Consider the following 19,207-nt stretch of genomic DNA (forward strand, 5'->3'; position numbering starts at 1 on the left):
ATAAAGACATGGATGAGCGAGTTAGGCCCCTTTCACATTGAGGAGTTTTTCAGGCGGTACAGCGCTAAAAATAACGCTGCTATCCCGCCTGAAAAACTCCATCCCTGCAGACTCAATGTGAAAGCCCGAGGGCTTTCACACTGAGGCGATGCGCTGGCTGGAGACAAAAAAATCTCCTGTCAGCAGCATCTTTGGAGCGGTCAGAGGAGCGGCATGTATACCGCTCCTTCATCCCTCCTTCCCATTGAAAACAATGGGAAACCGCTGCAATACCGCCCGCAATGCGCCTCTATAGAGGCGCATTGCGGGCGGTATTAACCCTTAATCGGCCGCTAGCGGGGGTTAATACCGAACGGCTAGCGGCTGATTCCCGCGGCAATCCCGGCGGTATAGCGCCGCTATTTTTAGCGGCGTTATACCGCCACCGCAGCTCCCGCCCCAGTCTGAAAGGGGCCTTTGGGGTGAAGGAACTTGACTGGCATGCACAGAGTCCTGACCTCAGCCCGATAGAACACCTTTGGGATGAATTAGAGTGGAGACTGTGAGCCAAGCGTTCTCTTTCACATCAGTGCCTGACCTCACAAATGCGCTTCTGGAAGAATGGTCAAACATTCCCATAGACACAGTCCTAAACCTTGTGGACACCCTTCCCAGAAGAGTTGAAGCTGTTATAGCTGCAAAGGGTGGGCCAACTCAATATTGAACCTTCCGGACTAAGACTGGGATGTCATTAAAGTTCATGTGCTTGTAAAGGCAGGCCTCCCAATACATTTGACAATGTAGTGTATATGAAATATTGGAGAATGTAGTGTAACTTTCACAGAAGACTACCAGCAATAAAAGATGTATGGTACAACTTCATTGCAAAATAATTTTAAGTATGTTGCTTGGTTACAGCTGATAGTTTACCAAATGAACCTGCACAATCTATAAACTAATGCCATCTATTTTAAAAGTGACATTTATTATTCACAGGGAAATGTTTGTTTTATTTCTGCTACCATAGAAATGTTACAATCTGCATATCATCCTTCAATGGCCCGTATTGCATTTCACCCCTTTAAAGCTACATGCACATGGTTGTATGAGTTTATGCTCCAAAGAGGCTGGATTTTTTCTGCCAGAACTTAGTGGTGTATATACATAGGTTTATGCGCATATATATGCACATTGATGCACATATAGCATTGAGCATAAACACATTCTAGAATGTTAATCTATTCTGACCACTGGAACATTTTTTTTTTTATAATGCCACTAAACGCTGATCCACTGAAATACTGATCAAAATGTTTGATGTGCATGGCCACATAGGCTAACATTGAACTGCCCTTAGAGGCATAAAAAAATATGCTGTACTCATGTAAAAGCATCATTGTTCTGCCTGTGTGCATGAGGCCTAAAACTGAACTCCAGGCAGATTTAAATAACACAAATCAATGCAATCTAGAATAATTAATACATTAGTAAATGTATTTTTCAAATTCAATCAGTGCAAGTCCATGAATCTAACCTGTCCCTATTGCAGTCCAGTGGAATCTAGCCCCCCCCCCCCCCTTTTGCACGGGAGACAGATAGCAGCAATCAGTGCCCTCCCCTGCAGGAGACGAAAAGGGCAGCAATCAGTTCCGCCCCCCCCCCCCACCCTGTGGGAGACAGACACCGGCGATCAGTGGCCTTACCTTAGGAGGCCGATGCTGCTGCTCACGCCAGCTTGCCGAGGAATGAGCCGGGGTCATTGCTTCTCATCCAGGTCCAAACAAGCTAACACTCCATGGCCAATCAAGTTTCAGGACTGAAACTTTTGTCGTTTTTCAGAACCCGAAAAATGATGTGAAGCCCACACACAATCGTTTTAAATGACATTTTAAAAAAAAAAAATGTTTACATGCCGAAAAATGATCGTGTGTACGCGGCATCACTCTCTCATACTGGTCACTGGAAATTGAGCATGGTACCTCATGGCAAAGAACTCTCTAAGTATCGGAAAAAAATAATTGTTGCTCTATGATCTAGGCTATAAGGAGATTGCCAAGACCCTGAAACTGAGCTGCAGCACGGTGGCTAAGACCATACAGCAGTTTAACAGGATAGGTTCCACTCGGAACAGGCCTCGCCATGGTCTTGTGGGAAATAGACGTATGATTGCTGCGGAGGTTAAAGGGGTTAGGGGGGTCAGCCTGTCAGTGCTCAGACCATACGCTGCACACTGCATCAAGTTGGTCTGCATGGCTGTTGTCCCAGAAGGAAGCCTCTTCTAAAGATGATGCACAAGAAAGCCTGCAAACAGTTTGCTGAAGACAATCAGACTAAGAAATTGCATTACTGGAACCGTGTCCTGTGGTCTGATGAGACCAAGATAAACTTTTTTGGTTCAGATGGTGTCAAGCGTGTGTGGCGGCAACCAGGAGTACAAAGACAAGAGTATGTTGCCTACAGTCAAGCATGGTGGTGGGAGTGTCATGGTCTGGGGCTGCATGAGTGCACGCAGTATTCCAACATGAAAACAACCCCAAATTCACCTCCAAGATGATCACTGACTTGCTAAAGAAGCTGAGGGTAAAGGTGATGTACTTGCCAAGCATTTCTCCAGACCTAAACCCTATTGAGCATCTGTGGGGATCCTCAAACGGAAGGTGGAGGAGCGCAAGGTCTCTAACATCCACCAGCTCCGTAATGTCGTCATGGAGGAGTGGAAGAGGACTCCAGTGGGAACCTGTGAAGCTCTGGTGAACTCCATGCCCAAGAGGGTTAAGGCAGTGCTGGAAAATGATGGTGGCCACGAAAAATATTGACACTTTGAGCCCAATTTGGACATTTTCATTTAGGGGTGTACTCACTTTTGTTGCCAGCAGTTTAGACATTAAAGTTAGCAAAGTGTAATTTCTTCAGTGTTGTCATATGAAAAGATGTGAGGGGTGTACTCACTATTGTGAGATACTATATGTACCACAGTGCAGCATAGGTCAGTAGCTCTGAGTATGATTATAGTGCAATTAAAAAAGGAAAAATATAATTTCCGCTGCTACATTACACATCTATAGCACTATACACATAACTGTCAACGCATCTAGCACCTACTCATCACACTTTCAGAATGCTTCATTAACGCTCATCAAATTGAACGCAAAGTGAAGCATCAGCCCATATTTTACACTGCAGTTCTGATTCTATACATAGCTCTACCCATCAGGAGAGCATCAGACTGGAAATACAGATGTGGTGCTTAAATGGATGTATGGTATTATTTTTATTTCTGTGTCCACCTGTGTATGTATATATTAAATATACAGCTATATACTGTACTGTATGCTCAAAGTAGGGCTGCAACTAACGATTATTTTCATAATCAATTAGTTGGCCAATTATTGTTTCGAATAATTGGATAATAACCTTAAAAAAAGTGTAGTGTATAATTTAGTTAATATGTAAAGTAAAAAAAAAAGGAAATGTATTCTTAAATATCTATATGCAGTGGTAAATATAAATAACTAACTACATGGTTTTAAGAAAAAAAAAAGAATTAAAGGCTGTTTTGGTGATTTCAAGCCAGAACTGTAATATATTATGTATGACAGACTCCCTTATCATAGGCAGGTGACTTGATAAAATCTACCTGCGCCTGCTGTCACTTATGCTGGTCATACAAAAACAAGGTCTCCCTGTTTGATTTTCTAATCAATAGGAGGGTCAAATCGGTGTTCGTTTTCCACCACAGCGATGGGAAAATTAGAAGGAGCAGAATAGAAAACTTCTTTGTCAAAGGAATTGTCGTTCAGAAATGACATTCATTTTAAAACTGAATGTTAAAAGTGAAATTTTCAAATGACATTCTTTCATTCAGCGAATGTACAAAGATTTTTCATATTAATATTCTCGTCTGAAAATCGATACTTATATGGCCACCATAAGGCTTGTTTCACATCTATGCAGTTTGCTTTTGATCTGTTTTTTCTGCAGTGCTTTTTGCTGTGCGTATTTGCACACGCGATTTGCATTTTTGTATGCGTTTTTGCGCCAATTTGTTGTTGGGCAGATTAAGAAACGCAAACCGTGTCAAAAATGCACTATGTGCTTTTCTGCAGCTTCTCCATTGAAGTCTATTGAACCAAAAAAGCAAGAAAAGCACAGTTTTGCGCTGAAAAAAGTCCTTGACCCTTTCCAAATACACAGTGGCTTAAAAAAGCATAGATAACGTGTCCCATAGGAAACCATGTTTAATGAACTGTAGTGCGTTTCTGCAAAAAGCGACAAAAAACGCATAGGTGTGAACCGGGCCTAAGATGTTTAGTAGCAGCAGCATGCTTTACTTGTCATTATGGGGTTTAAAAGAAAAAAGAAAAAAGCCCTTTATAGTACAAAAAGAAAAGAGCAGATAATCGCTACTATAAGGGGTTAATTTATACTGTGAAACAGTGAGAGTAATACTATATATTACTTATATCATATATATGATAATAAATCACTTTTAACATTCAGGAGAGGAGTGTTTTGGCAGACAAAATGCCCAGTGTTCCTAAGCCTGCCTAAATGTATCTAAATGTGCTTTAGCGTTCTTTCATTTCAGTGTCCAGAATCAATTACGGTAATATTCTGGCCAATGAAATGAATGAACGGCCAAACACTTGACCCACCTAAACACATTTACAAAACATGGCTGTGGGTGCAGTTTTTTTGCTGCTTTTCTCCTGCCATGAGGCAGAGCTGGGCAAACGCCCCATGTGCACGAGGCCTTAAACAATTCTATTTTTCTAGATTGGTAACGTACTATATATTTTTACACAAGAACATACATCTTGATAGGCGAAGAAACAAAAGTTGAAGACATATGAAAACACTAGAGGAACAATTGGAAGTTATCCTTTTTTAATAACAGAAGAGTATTGGTTATTTTCTACACATTGACTTATTCAATAACATCTAAAATTTTGAAAGCTTTATGCCGCGTACACACGATCATTTTTCGGCATGTAAAAAAAACGTCATCATTAAAACGAAGTTGCCCACACACGGTCGTTTAAAAAAAATGCTCTAGCAAAGCGCGGTGACGTACAACATGTACGACGGCACTATAAAGGGGAAGTTCCATTCAGGGGACGTCACCCTTTAGCTGATTCCGTGTTAGTAAAAGACGATTCGCGCTTTTCTGTCTGTTACAGCGTGATGAATGTGCTTACTCCATTACGAATGGTAGTTTTACCAGAACGAGCGCTCCCGTCTCATAACTTGCTTCTGAGCATGCGCAGGTTTTTAATGTCGTTTTAGCCCACACACAATAATTTTTTACAACCCGAAAAATGACATTGTTTAAAACGTCGTTAAAAAATGCAGCATGTTCGAATTTTTTTTTTCAGAACCCGAAAAATGATGTGAAGCCCACACACCATCATTTTAAATTACATTTTTTAAAAAAGTTGTTTTTTAAATGCCGAAAAATGATCGTGTGTACACGGCATTAGAATTAGAAAAAATCATGTTTTCTTTTCTGATTCGTCATTCTACATGTTTGTTTGTCCCTATAAATAGTACATTGTATTATTGTGCAAAAGTGTTTGTGGTCCTTACCATGTTACCGGTGTTTACAAGAGCTAGGTCAACCTCATCTTCTTTTTTTAGAACATGCTCATCCGTCTTGAATCATCTCTGTTTTGAAATCTCTCAGAAATTGTAAAGCTTTTTCCCATTACGATTTAGACAACACATCAACATTAGTGAAAATGAATTGGGAGAGAAGCCAGATGTCTTTGTATACAGCTTTGCTTGCATGTATTTCCATATATTATTTTTCAATTTGATGGTATTTGGTGCATTTATAGTTATTTCAGTGTAATTTGTATGCTTTTACTAGGACTTTATTAACTAAAAAATAAACAAGCTGGCTTTTATACCAGAAATATAAATACAAACCCTACATATAGATATTAACCTTTGTATTGACACTGCGTGCGCCATGCGTTCCACGTGGTGCGCGTGCGCCGTTCGTGCTGCGTCATATGCGTGCGCACAACTAGGGACACACACACCGGAAGTGATATCAGGGGTCATCAGACCCTTCACTTCCGGTGAGAACGTCTGCTTTTAAGACGGCGCTGACGGCATTCATGTCAGAAGCCGTCTTGGGAGTAGGAGGCACAAGCCCCTGTTAAGCCACCCGTGACTAACCATCGTGCTCTGCACTGGACGATCCCCCAACCTGTGAACATAGAATATTACCATGCTTATTCACAGGTATTGAGATTTTTTCTTAAGAGTTTTCCTAAGATTTTTTCCTAATTTGCTTTGCATCTCTGGCTTTGGGGAACTTTAGCTTTCTATGACCATGGTACTGTTTAATTTAACCCCCGTTATGTTACTCCTGGCAGGTGATAACCTTATTTACTAGGGGGGGGGGTTCTGACCAAAATATAAGGGATTTATCTACTAGCTCATAACCCCTTCAATTCCTATGGTCCAGCTATATCTATCTTAACAATATGCTCCTCTCTCTTTTCTGACATCTATTTTTGTCTATATCTATATGTGGGTGGCAATTTTGGGGCGTCCATCATATCAGCTGAATCCGATTTAACTTAATTTAATGTATTTATGTTAATCTGCATATCATATATGCATAAAGCTGGTTTAGCTGTTGCTATTACAAGTATACTATTATATTATCATATTTTTTAATAATTTACAGATTTCTGATCTGTTGATGGGGTCTCCTAACGTTCTAATATCTGCAAATCTTGACCTAGTGGATCTGACTACCACTGGTCACTGCTGTAGCCGGTTGCTCCTCTCAGCTTTTGGGACTTGTGGGATGCGTCTTGGTACATTTAATTCTATTTTTAGCAGAGTTGGTGAGCACACAGTAATTTCTTTGTTACCTTGTTTGTTATTACTATGTAACAAGTTGTGTTATATATTGTGTATTAATGACGTATCTTTATGTCTTACACAGACCACACAATTCAAAAGAAAAGTTACAAGGCCCGGACGAAACACCACTGTGCGAAACTTGTTGGCCAGCTGCATACTGCTATTTATCTCGCTTTTGTAACTATTGTGGTCCATGCTAATATTTGTATATTTGTTTTTAATGAGTATTATTACATTTTGATACATTTTTTGAACAATTTGTGTCTAGTGTGCTTACCTTTAAACAGTGTTGACGTCTCTCACTTCAAAATCCCTCACTCTGGGAGAGCTATTGTCCCTCTCAATTGTTCTTCTCTTTTATTTTTATCAAACAATGGGATTGTGAGACATCGTCATCTGTTTCCGGAAACAATCCGACTCCCTTTCTTTTACAGATATTAACTGTTGTTTGATACAAACATAACTGGCACACAAAGAACACCTTAAGACAACCATATTTTCATCCAACATCAGTATCAATAGGTCATCTATAACAATAGTTTGAACTCTTGTAGTCAGGTGTCTACAAGGGGACAAGGTACTTTGGGGGGGGGGCAGAACCTCCCTGACCCAAAGCACCCCCTTATCTTGAGGGCATGTGGCCTGGTATGGTTCAGGAGGTGGGGGGCTTGCTTGCCACCCCCTTTCCTGATCTGCTGGGCTGCATGCTCGTATAAGGGTCTTGTATGGATTTTGGGGGGACCCCATGCTATTTTAAAATAATTGTTGGCGATGGGTGTCCCTAAAAATATATACCAGACCCAAAGGGTCGATTTTCTATTGACAGCATTTTTTTTTGTATTCAGCGGTCAGCAGAGAACACTGCTGTTGTTTACTGGTTGTTAAGGATGCCGGCGTCTGCTGGTTCCTTAAATATTGCATGCCGAGACCACTGCATATTTACCACATTTTTTTTTCTTTTGTAAATTGGAAAATGTTAGCCAAATTTCTATGTCAATTTTCCAAGAAAGTCTGCTTTTGTGATACTGGGCTCCATTCACAGAACCAGATCACATGCAGTATTTAGGTGTTTTCCCAAATAATTTGTGTGATTCTAAAAATGTAAATTCACTATTGTTTTATGCAGTAATTACTAATACCGCATACACACAATCGGAAATTCCGACAAGAAAACCATGGATTTTTTTCTGATGGAATTTTGGCTCAAACTTGTGTTGCATACACACAGTCACACCAAATTCCGACCGTCAAGAACGCGGTTCAATGCTTCCGAGCATACGTCGACTTGATTCCGAGCATGCGTAGGATTTTTCTCAGTCGGATGATACAGATGATCGGAATTTCCAACAAGAACTTTTCCCGTCGAAAAATTTGAGAACCAGATCTAAAAAATTTCTTGGCAGAAAATCTGATAGAAAAATTCAGTTGGTGGCTACATACGGTCGGAATTTTCGACCAAAAACTCACATCGGACTTTTCTTGTCGGAATTTCCAATCATGTGTACGCGGCATAAGTGTTTTTTCTTCATGCAGTTAATACTGCATAAATCAATAGTGAATTGAGACCTCAACTGTAAACCCTATTAAAGCCTATGGGACCTGAATGTAAAAAATCAAAAGTGCCCATTTTTAAGGCTTATATGCAAGTTATTGGCCATAAAAAGGGTATGGGGCCTGAGTGCTGCCTGGGTACTGCCCTGGGGAACATGTATCAATGCAATTTTTTTTTTTTTTAAACAAAGATCATTATTACAGGAGCAAGTGAAACAATAAAAATTAAAAATGTCTTTGCATATAGTGCCTGGGGGGTGCCTGTAAAGTAGCGCATCCGTATTGTGTAAAGGACCTGCAGCAATACTGACATTTATAAAGAAAATATAAATTACATTTAAATTGCCAGCAATACAATACTCTTGCTGGCAATAGAAAAATGTAAAAAAAAAAAAAAAAAATTGGTGTGAGGGTCCCCCCAATCCATATAAGGCTCTGTGGGTCTTTTAATTTTGGAGTGGTGTTTCCCTTAAAACCAATACCAGGCCTCATGCCCTCAATTATGTGTTGAAGTGAATTGCGCTAACTTTTTAAATTAGTAAATATGTAAATATATAAATTACCACTGCAAATCCTGTGAACCTTGCTCTAACTGTAGATACCCTATTTATTCTTAGAGTACCCCCTACTCGTTCACATGGAGGAAGGGACCCGGCTCTAGTGGTCCCTTTGTTAAGTCGGACTTCCAGATTCCGATAAGCCCCCTGCCCGCAGACTCCTACAACCACCACAACCAGGGTTGTCAGGAAGAGGCATGGGAACAAGGTGCTTTGGGGTGGGGGGCAGAGCCTCCCTCGTTCCCAGAGCACCTCCCACATGTTGAGGGCATGTGGCCTAGTATGTTTCACAGGGAGGCACTCGCTCGTCCCCGCCTTTCCGGGGAAGCCTATTGACAGCTGATGACTCATCTGTTGTTAAAGACACAGTAGCCAGCTTTCTTAAAGGGACACTGAAGGTTCAGTTTTTGTTTTAAATAACAAACATTTCATACTTACTTGTTCACTGTTCAGTTCTTTTTGCACAGAGTGGCCCGGAACGTCCTCTTCTGGGGTCCAACATCGGCTGTCTCGGCTCCTCCCTGCAAGAGCTAACCCCCTCTAGGAAGCTCTCTCCCGAGGGGGTTAACTTTGCGAGCACGCTCCCTTGTTATACACTCGGCGTGCATATCCGCCCGGCGTCCTTGTCACTGTATTTGATTGACAGCAGCAGAAGCCAATGGCTGCACTGCTATCAACCTATCCAATGAGGAGCCGCTCAGCCATAGAGAGAATGACGGGGGATTGCGCCCACGGAGATTCGGAGTGCAAGGTGTTTTTTCACCTTAATGCATAGGATGTATTAAGGTGAAAAAACACAAAGCATTACAACCTCTTTTACCAGCTATGCACTATGCAGCGTGCATTGCATTGTGGGGCGCTCGGTGAGCGAACATCCCGCCGGGCGCCCTGCAAAAACAGGTAATGTTAGGTCTGAACTTTTGCTTGGCTCGAACTGTTTGCCCACCTCTATTGACCAGCTTAAACATGTATTGCAATGTATGTGAACAAAAGTATCCCTGTTTTGTGCAACGTTTGCTAGAAAGGGTATATAGCAGCGTGCATAGTGCTCATCCAGAATTCTTAGTGTTAACACATTGTCACACCCCTTTAGCACCTGGTTATATATATGTATTGGGATTTGAGCAGATTTATTTCTTATTTCTATTGTGTAATAGTTTGGGTTCCAGACCACTAAGCTCTAGCTAAGATATATATATATATATATATATATATATATATATATATATATATATATATATATATATATATATATATATATATTTTACATTTTTGATATGGGAGAAGGGTACAGAAAAAAGAGAAATGGAGTACCATACAAGTCAAAAGACATTTTCAGTATATAGACATGAACCAAGTTGTAATAGCATATTGTTGTGGAAACCCCCCAGTATTTGTTCTGTGCCCCTAAATAAAGTGGGCCTAGACTTGCTGTTTAAATTAATTGGTACTTTATATCTACAGGTAGCCTCTAGTTAGGACCTTAGGGGTGGAAACTGACCAATTGTCCAAGGCCCTGTGGCACCCTCTACCTGCCAGTGCAAGTACATTTAGGCAGGCCTAGCAGTGAGCACTGTTTGTTGTGATCTGGGTGCTGGGAGTGGTTTTGAGAGTAGCAGCAGATGACTGACATGTACTTCATCTCTCTGGCGCCTCCTCTGTTTCTTGAAGGTTTTGGAAAAGGGGCAGGGCAGACAGTCTGAGTGGCATGGAGTATATCTGGGAGCCCTGACCAATCCCCAACTAGGATTGGCAGTGGGCAGGCCTCCTATATATACTCATGGTCAGCCTGCTGTGGGAGGAGTTGTCGGGTGGAAGAACTAGTGATGGAGTGTTAGGATGTCGTGGCCCTGTGGGGAGCCCCTTTCTGGGGGGGTGACTCTGGGTCTGGAGCTCGGGAGCCAGGAGGGAACCCCTTCATACAAAAGCTATCTCAGGGTGTCCTGAACAGGAGCAGGAAGAGGACAGCGGAGAGCGTTGGCGGGCAAGTCAGGAGGGCGGGCAAGTAGGAGGGATCCATTCCGGGGTCGGTGAGTGACAGGCACAGTGTGGAGATCTGGGAGAGACATGCCAGGATTAGATGTGAAGCCAGAGGGAGAGACTGTAATGTTGCTGGTGTTTGAGTCAAGTTGCTGCAGCCAGGATGGGTTGGCAGGACTTACTGGGACCAGTAGTCCACCAAGATTCAGTTAGCACAAAAGTACTGATTTTCATCGCTATTGATTGCTACACCGAAGGGGCCTGAAAATGGCAGATATTAAACAGTTGGGACTTATTCAGAGTGAGGCCTAACCATGTGCTAACTGCAACAGGAATCTATTATTGCGCAGTAGAGAAAGTGATGTGCTGGAGGAATATGGAGAGCTTTAGAGACTGCCAATATAGATTCAAATTTCTTTTTTAATCTAACAAAATCAATTATCTGGGCATCCCATGTCCCTTTTCCCCATCCAAGTTAAATCCCCTAATAAAAACAACAAAAAAACAAGCTGAAGGACTATTCATTGTCTGGCAACGTGTGTCTGGAAGTGAATGCCTGGCCAAGCAAGGTGACGTGTGGAACTATTATACTCAACTCAGCGACCCCAAGGGGGCACCACTACAGCCTGAAAACTCTCCAGGGTCACAGCTGGCAGAATGGCATCTGGTGTGGGGAGCTGGAATGTTGTTCATATCAGGCTCTCATGTTATGTTTGCCTAGGGCCCCATTTAGGCTAAAATTGGCCTTGCTGATGGAAAACTGAAAAAAAAAATGTTTTTTATAAATTTTTGTTTTACTCTTGTTTCTTTGTAAAATACATAGAAAATAAATAATATTCAGAAGATAATACCACCAAAAAACCTTGTTTATCCAGAAAAAATCTATGCATATCTTTAGAACCATTCGTTATGACAAAGTTATTGGCAGATCAATAAGTTCATAGCTGAATAGTAAAAATGGTTTTAGTCCATAACAGGTAAAAAAAAACTACTAGCGCTGAAGTGGTTAAACTCAGACCAAATGGGCCTACATTAATCTACTGGACGCAAATATTAGATTAGATATTCTGTGTTATTGTTTCCCTGTATGATGAAATTGCTGGACGCAGCCAGTATCCAGCTTGAAACAATAACCTGCCATCCCCATATTGGCAGCAAATCCTATGATTCTTGTTCCAGATTATACTTTTTCCCGTTACTGACTATCATATGTTTGAACTTGCTCATTTTTTCCACATTACTTCTTACTTTTAATCGCCTCTATTTCCATACTCTTTTCCTGTTGTCTGTCTCTTGTGCACAGCCTCTGACCTTTATTGTGATTAAATGAAGTGATTTAAATATGGTTACATTTTATCATTATGTTACGTTTTTAATCTTGCAGACTTAAGATCTATGTAGAATATAAGCTCACAGGCCGCTTTATTAGGTACACCTCGCTAGTCCCGGTTGGATCCCCTTTTGCCTTCAGAACTGCCTTAATTCTTCATGGTATAGATTCAACAAGGTAATGGAAACATTCCTCAGAGATTTTGGTCCATATTGACATGATAACATCACGCAGTTGCTGCAGATTTGTCGGTGCTCAATTGGATGGTGACTGTGGTACCCTCCACACTTCTCTCCTGTACATACTGCTCACTGTCATCCCCTCCACACTTCTCTTCTATACATAGTGCCCACCGTCATACCCTCCACACTCCTCTCCTGTACATACTGCCCACTGTCATACCCTTCACACTCCTCTCCTGTACATAGTGCCTTTTGCCGTACCCTTCGCACTCCTCTCCTGTACATAGTGCCCAAAGTTAGACCCTCCACATTCCTCTCCTGTACATACTGCCCACTGTCATAACCTTCACACTCCTCTCCTGTACATAGTGCCCAAAGTTAGACCCTCCACATTCCTCTCCTGTACATACTGCCCACTGTCATAACCTTCACACTCCTCTCCTGTACATAGTGCCCAAAGTTAGACCCTCCACATTCCTCTCCTGTACATACTGCCCACTGTCATAACCTTCACACTCCTCTCCTGTACATAGTGCCTTTTGCCGTACCCTTCGCACTCCTCTCCTGTACGTACTGCTCACTGTCATACCCTTCACACTCCTCTCCTGTTTATAGTGCCTTTTGCCGTACCCTTCGCACTCCTCTCCTGTACGTACTGCTCACTGTCATACCCTCCACACTCCTCTCCTGTACATAGTGCCCAAAGTTAAACCCTCCACATTCCTCTCCTGTACATACTGCCCACCTTCATACCCTCCACACTCCTCTCCTGTACATACTGCCCACTGTCATACCCTTCACACTCCTCTCCTGTACATAGTGCCTTTTGCCGTACCCTTCGCACTCCTCTCCTGTACGTACTGCTCACTATCATACCCTCCCCATTCCTCTCCTGTACATACTGCCCACCGCCATACCCTCCACACTCCTCTCCTGTACATACTGCCCACTGTCATACCCTTCACACTCCTCTCCTGTACATAGTGCCTTTTGCCGTACCCTTCGCACTCCTCTCCTGTACATAGTGCTCACTGTCATACCCTCCACACTCCTCTCCTGTACATAGTGCCCAAAGTTAGACCCTCCACATTCCTCTCCCTCACCTGCACATACTTCCCACTTATATACCGTCCATACTCCTCCCCTATGTCACTTACCCACAAAAAAAGTTCTTTAAAATTATACTGAATACCCTCAATGTTACCAGCTCTAGAATGGGCACACTTTTGTTAGTTCAACTAAAGGAAATATCAGTCCTCATATTTGTTCTGCCAATTATTATGACTTATTTAATTTTTTGATTACTACTGTGATGTATAGAGGAACACCAGGGATCTCAGCTACTCTAAATATGCCACTTGTAAAAAAAAGTGTCCATGAAAATATTTTTTAAATGTTGGCAACTATGCACTTAGGCACTGCCCAAGGGCCAGTGCCTAAGTCAGTAGGGTGCCCCATGAGAGGCTCCTGGGATCCTGTGATATTAAAGAGGTAGTAAACTTTCCTGACATTACTACTTTTTAGAGGCCCTGGGGTAGGTTATGCCACAATGTACAACATATTAGCACATTAGGGTACACTTAAATTTTTAGACTGAGCCCTCCAGTGCTGCGCTGTAATCAATCTGGCGGGGCCCGGGCGCTTCCATCTTCCCCCGGTCTTCCTTCTGGGTTCTGTGCCTTTGGTCACTTACCTTGGCCGGGCTGTGTTGATGTCATTCCCACGCATTTATTTATTATTTATAAAAGGCCCCACCAAAATACTCAGCACCAGGCCCATGATGTTCCTAATCTGGCCCTGGTGGAGGCCATTGGAGTACAGTGACCTCATTGTCATGTTCAAGAAACCAGTGGGGAGATGATTTGAGCTTTGTGACATGGTGCATTGTCCTGCTGGAAGGAGTCATCAGAAGATGGGGACACTGTAGTCATAAAGGGATGGACAGGGTCTGCAACAATACTCAGGTAGGCCGTGGCAGTTAAACAATGCTCAATTGGTACTAAGGGGCCCAAAGTGTGCCAAGAAAATATCCCCCACACCATTATAGCACCACCACCAGCCTGAAATGTTGATACAAGGCAGGATGGATCCGTGATTTCATGTTGTTTACACCAAATTCTGACCCTACCATCTGAATGTCGCAGCTGAAATTGAGATCAGGCAACGGTTTTCCAATCTTCTATTGTCCAATATTGGTGAGCCTGTGAGAATTTTCAGTTTCAATTGCCAGGAGTGGCACCCGGTGTGGTCTTCTGCTGCTGTAGCCCATCTGCTTCAAGGTTTGATGTGTTGTGCATTCAAAGATGGTATTCTGCATACAATGGTTGTAACAAGTATTTATTTGTGTTACTGTTGCCTTTCTTTCATCCCAAAACCAGTCTACCTATTCTCCCCTGTTATCAACAAGGCATTTTCAGACTAGCCCGTTTGGCACCAACAACCCTGCCACGTTCAAAGTCACTTAAATCCCCTTTCTTCCCCAATCTGATGCTCAGTTTAAACTTCAGCAAATCGTCTTCACCACATCTAGATGCCTCAATGCATTGAGTTGCTGCCAGGTGATTGGCTGATTAGCAATTTGTGTTATCAAGCAACTGAACAGGTGTACCTAATAAAGTGTAAATATATTGTAATGACTTCATTTTTAAATGGCAAGTAATTAGAGTACAAAATATATCACTTTGATTACACATTTGCCAATATTCAGAGAAGTGAGAAAATATTTCCAGTATTCTGAAAGCAGAGTAATGCCTTTCCAATGGAAAAAGTCAGACGGAATTTTTTCATCGGATGTTGTGCCCCATCAGAGTTTTTCCATTCCGACGGACTTAGAAAGAGAACCTGTTCTCTTTTTTTCCGATGAAAAAAATTTCTATTGGAAATTCTGTTCGTCTGTATGGAACTCCGACAGAGAAAAAACATGCATTAAGTTGACGCATGCTCGGAAGCATTGAAATTCATTTTTCTCGGCTCATCGTAGTGTTGTACGTCAACGTCTGAATTTGGTGTGACAGTGTGCATGCAAGACAGCTTGAACGGAATTCCGTCAGAAAAATCCCTTTGAGTTTATCCCGACGGAAATTCCGATCACGTGTACGGGGCATAGGGTAAGCACTGTTTCATTAACAGCAGAAAAATGCTAAGAGTGGAAACCCAAACAAATAAACAGATTTCCATTTATTGAGACCATACTAGTGCAAGATAGTGATTGGTTACTAAAGGTAGATTTTTTAAAAGGAGACACTCTGGCCCAGATTCTCAAAGGGCTTACGACGGCGCAGCGCCATGTACGCCGTCGTAAATCCTAATCTGGCCCGTCGTATCTATGCGACTGATTCTTAGAATCAGTTAAGCATAGATATCCATTCGATCCGACAGGCGTAAGGCTCTTACACCGTCGGATCGTAACTGCAATTTTTTTCCCCCCGCTAGGTGGCGCTTCCGTCGTTTTCCGCGTTGAGTATGCAAATTAGCTAGATACGCGAATTCTCGAACGTACGCGCGGCCGACGCAGTAAAGTTACGACGTTTACGTTAGGCTTTTCCCGGCGTATAGTTGCCCCTGCTATATGAGGCGCAGCCAATGTTAAGTATGGCCGTCGTTCCCGCGTCGAAAATATATAAAATTACGTTGTTTGCGTAAGTCGTCCGTGAATGGTGCTGGACGTAATTTACGTCCACGTCAAAACCAATGACGTCCTTGCGACATCATTTAGCGCAATGCACGCCGGGAAATTTTAGCGACGGGGCATGCGCAGTTCGTTCGGCACGGGGAAGCGCTTCATTTAAATGAAACAGGCCCTCTACCCGCCGAATTTGAATTCCGCCGGGTGTTTTACGCTACGCCGCCGCAACTTTACAGGCAAGTGCTTTGTGAATAAAGCACTTGCCTGAAAAACTTGCGGCGACGTAACGTAAATGAGATACGTTACGCCCGCCCATTTTTGCGCCATTCTACGAGAATCTGCCCCTCTCTTCCTCCTCTCTCTCCAGCAATCCTGGCTCCTGTAGTTTAGGTTCCATCTGTCTCCCCTTCACTTGTATTATGCTTTTCTTCCAAGGCCCTGTGTCTTTGTGGTAGAGGCATCTTTCCCCCTGCTGCTGATTGGATCCGATCTGACAGGGAGGATGGGGGCGAGCAGGGAGAGGAGTGACACACTACCAGATCTTGGCAGGGGGGTGAACGGGGGGGATGAGTCTGCACACACTCAAACACTCTACCCACAGCCATTCAAGGATGGAAGAACTCAGCAGTGAATGAAGCAGCGCACCTGGCAGCACACAATTTTATTGGTTCATTTTCTGTTTTTGTTTTTTTACCAACCCTGGTGGGGGGCTTTGGTGAAATATCATAATAAATACAGTATACTATGCTTCATTTGTGAATGAACACAGATCGGTACCGATCACTCGCTGTGTTCTTTCAGAAAAGGAAGGGGCCAGTAAATTACATATTTACCAGCCCCTTTCCATGCACTTCATCTTAAAATGGCAGGGAAGGAGAGGAGGGAAGCTGGGAGCACTGCAAAGGGAGGAACCAGAAGAGCACAAAGGGGGGCCCAAACAGAAGAAGGATGGGGAACCTGAAAAGCAGAGGCAGTATATACTAGAACCGATCCCCTTTAATTTTTCAGCAGCTAAATGTCGAAGGGTGGGAGGGAGGAAAAACAGGCTTTCAGCTGCTGCAGGAGGAAGGGGGATCAGTTGCAGTAAATTTTGCCTGCACTCCTGTCCAGGTTGCGGGGGTTGGCAAGGAAAGGACTTGATCTACCAGGCTGTCACCTGCCTGCAATTGATGGGTTGCCAACACCTGCTCTAGATGGTATTAAATATAGGATTCTATATAGGCTTTAGGCTAGCATTGGCAGGGATTGTTGTGACCAGTATCTTGTTCTCTGTAAAGCACTTTAAAAATGTAAAAATGATATAAGCCACATTTAATTTATTCCAAAATCAAACTTCATTTGTTAAAGTGTAACTAAAGGCAGTTTTTTTCATTTCAAACTGAGTTAGGGAGGGTCATAACCCCTGTCATTTTTTTTTTTTTTTTGCCATCTGTATCCTATAGCGGAGATCTCCCTTCACTTCCTGTTCAATAGTCAAAACAGGAAGTGAGAGGAAATCCCTCAAAAGTGAGGAAATGCAAGGGTATCACCAAGGTCAACAGAAGTTGGAAAAACCCCCCTCTATTACTGTTCTGGGGACAGTCATACATTTGGGATGATCTTTTACTTTCCCTTTCATGATAACAATAAACAGAACAGAGGGGGTGAATCACCCAAATGTGGGGCACAGACAGCAAAAAAAAAACCTGACCGCTGTTCTAATCCTTTTCCACTCTTTTCAAAACTAAAAAATAAATGTGCCTTTAGTTCCAATTTAAATCTTATAATACATTTCTAAATCCTTGATATGATAAAAATACATAGACTCACCATGATTGCAAACTTTCTGTATCTTTGAAAAAGAGAAATGTATTAATATACATGGTCGCTATGGTGCATATCATACTCTAAAGTCTATTGCTATAATGTCCCATCTGGGAAATAATCCCTTGTTTAAAGGGTCACTAAAGGAATTTTTTTTTTAGCTAAATAGCTTCCTTTACCTTACTGCAGTCCTGGTTTCATGTCCTCATTGCTAATTTTTGCTCTGATGTTGCTGTAATCCTTCTCTGTTCTGAACACTTCCTGGTTGTCTGTTTCCTGATGAAAAAAGTACTGGGAGCTTTCTCTCTGTGGTCACTAAGCAAGGAGGTGCGATTACTGTGTGTCTAAAACCCCTAAGCACCAATCGGTTTCGTTTTACAAACCATCACTGCCCTGTATTGGCTCTGTGTCTCTGTAGATCACAGAAGCAGGAAACAGCATGCAAAAACGAAACTGAAACTGTAGGTACATTATATGATTGGTTTTTATCTATTTTTAATCATTTTTAAAAGGAATCAGTTAACTATTATGTCTCTATACCCTGTAAACAGTCATTTCAGCAAAAAAAAAAAAAATGTTTTCCTTTACAACTCCTTTAAGTTATGCACAATATTAACAATGGCAACTTCTTTCTTATTCTATGTCTTATCTGCAGTCATCCAATCAATTCCTGGGTCTGTAAAACTCAGTGTATGTTGTTTTTTCCCCTTTACATGATGTTCAATTCACTACTGAGTGTTGATTCAATCAGAGCTTGCAGATGTCATAAATCCTGCAGGTACTGTGCAGTTTTATGGTCTGCGGCTATAGTCCTGAACTGAATTACAGCCTTAGAGCTGTAATTGGAAGCGGTAGCGGATATTTATAGAGCATGGAGAGTGAGTGAATTGCAGAAGTGTGTACATCCTTTCTAGATGTGAGCTGTCTTATAAAGGCAAAGACTAAAACAACCTATTTGGCATAATACTGTATAGCATTTGCTTTTGCTCTGTTTTATCAATAATCTTTTTGTTTAAAGCTTTAGAAAGTGTCGCTTTTATTAGTTAAAATTTTTGATGTCACAATATAGAGTATAAGATTTCCTATCATCTGTGCCCAGTCACACACAGAGTTAATCTAGCTCTGAGCAATTCTCTTTTATTGTTCAGTGAAAATTAACAGACTTCCAGATAAAAACCTGTCTAAATAAAAAGTCCTTTCCTCTCTCCTTGCTTTGAGTGACAGGTTATTTACATATCTAGCTTGGACATGTTTATCATACGTTATAATATGTTTATCATAATATGAGGTGATCCACAGTATAAAAAGTGAGAAATCC

The sequence above is a fragment of the Rana temporaria genome, chromosome 4 (assembly GCF_905171775.1).
Source record: "Rana temporaria chromosome 4, aRanTem1.1, whole genome shotgun sequence".
Taxonomy (NCBI): Eukaryota; Metazoa; Chordata; class Amphibia; order Anura; family Ranidae; genus Rana; species Rana temporaria.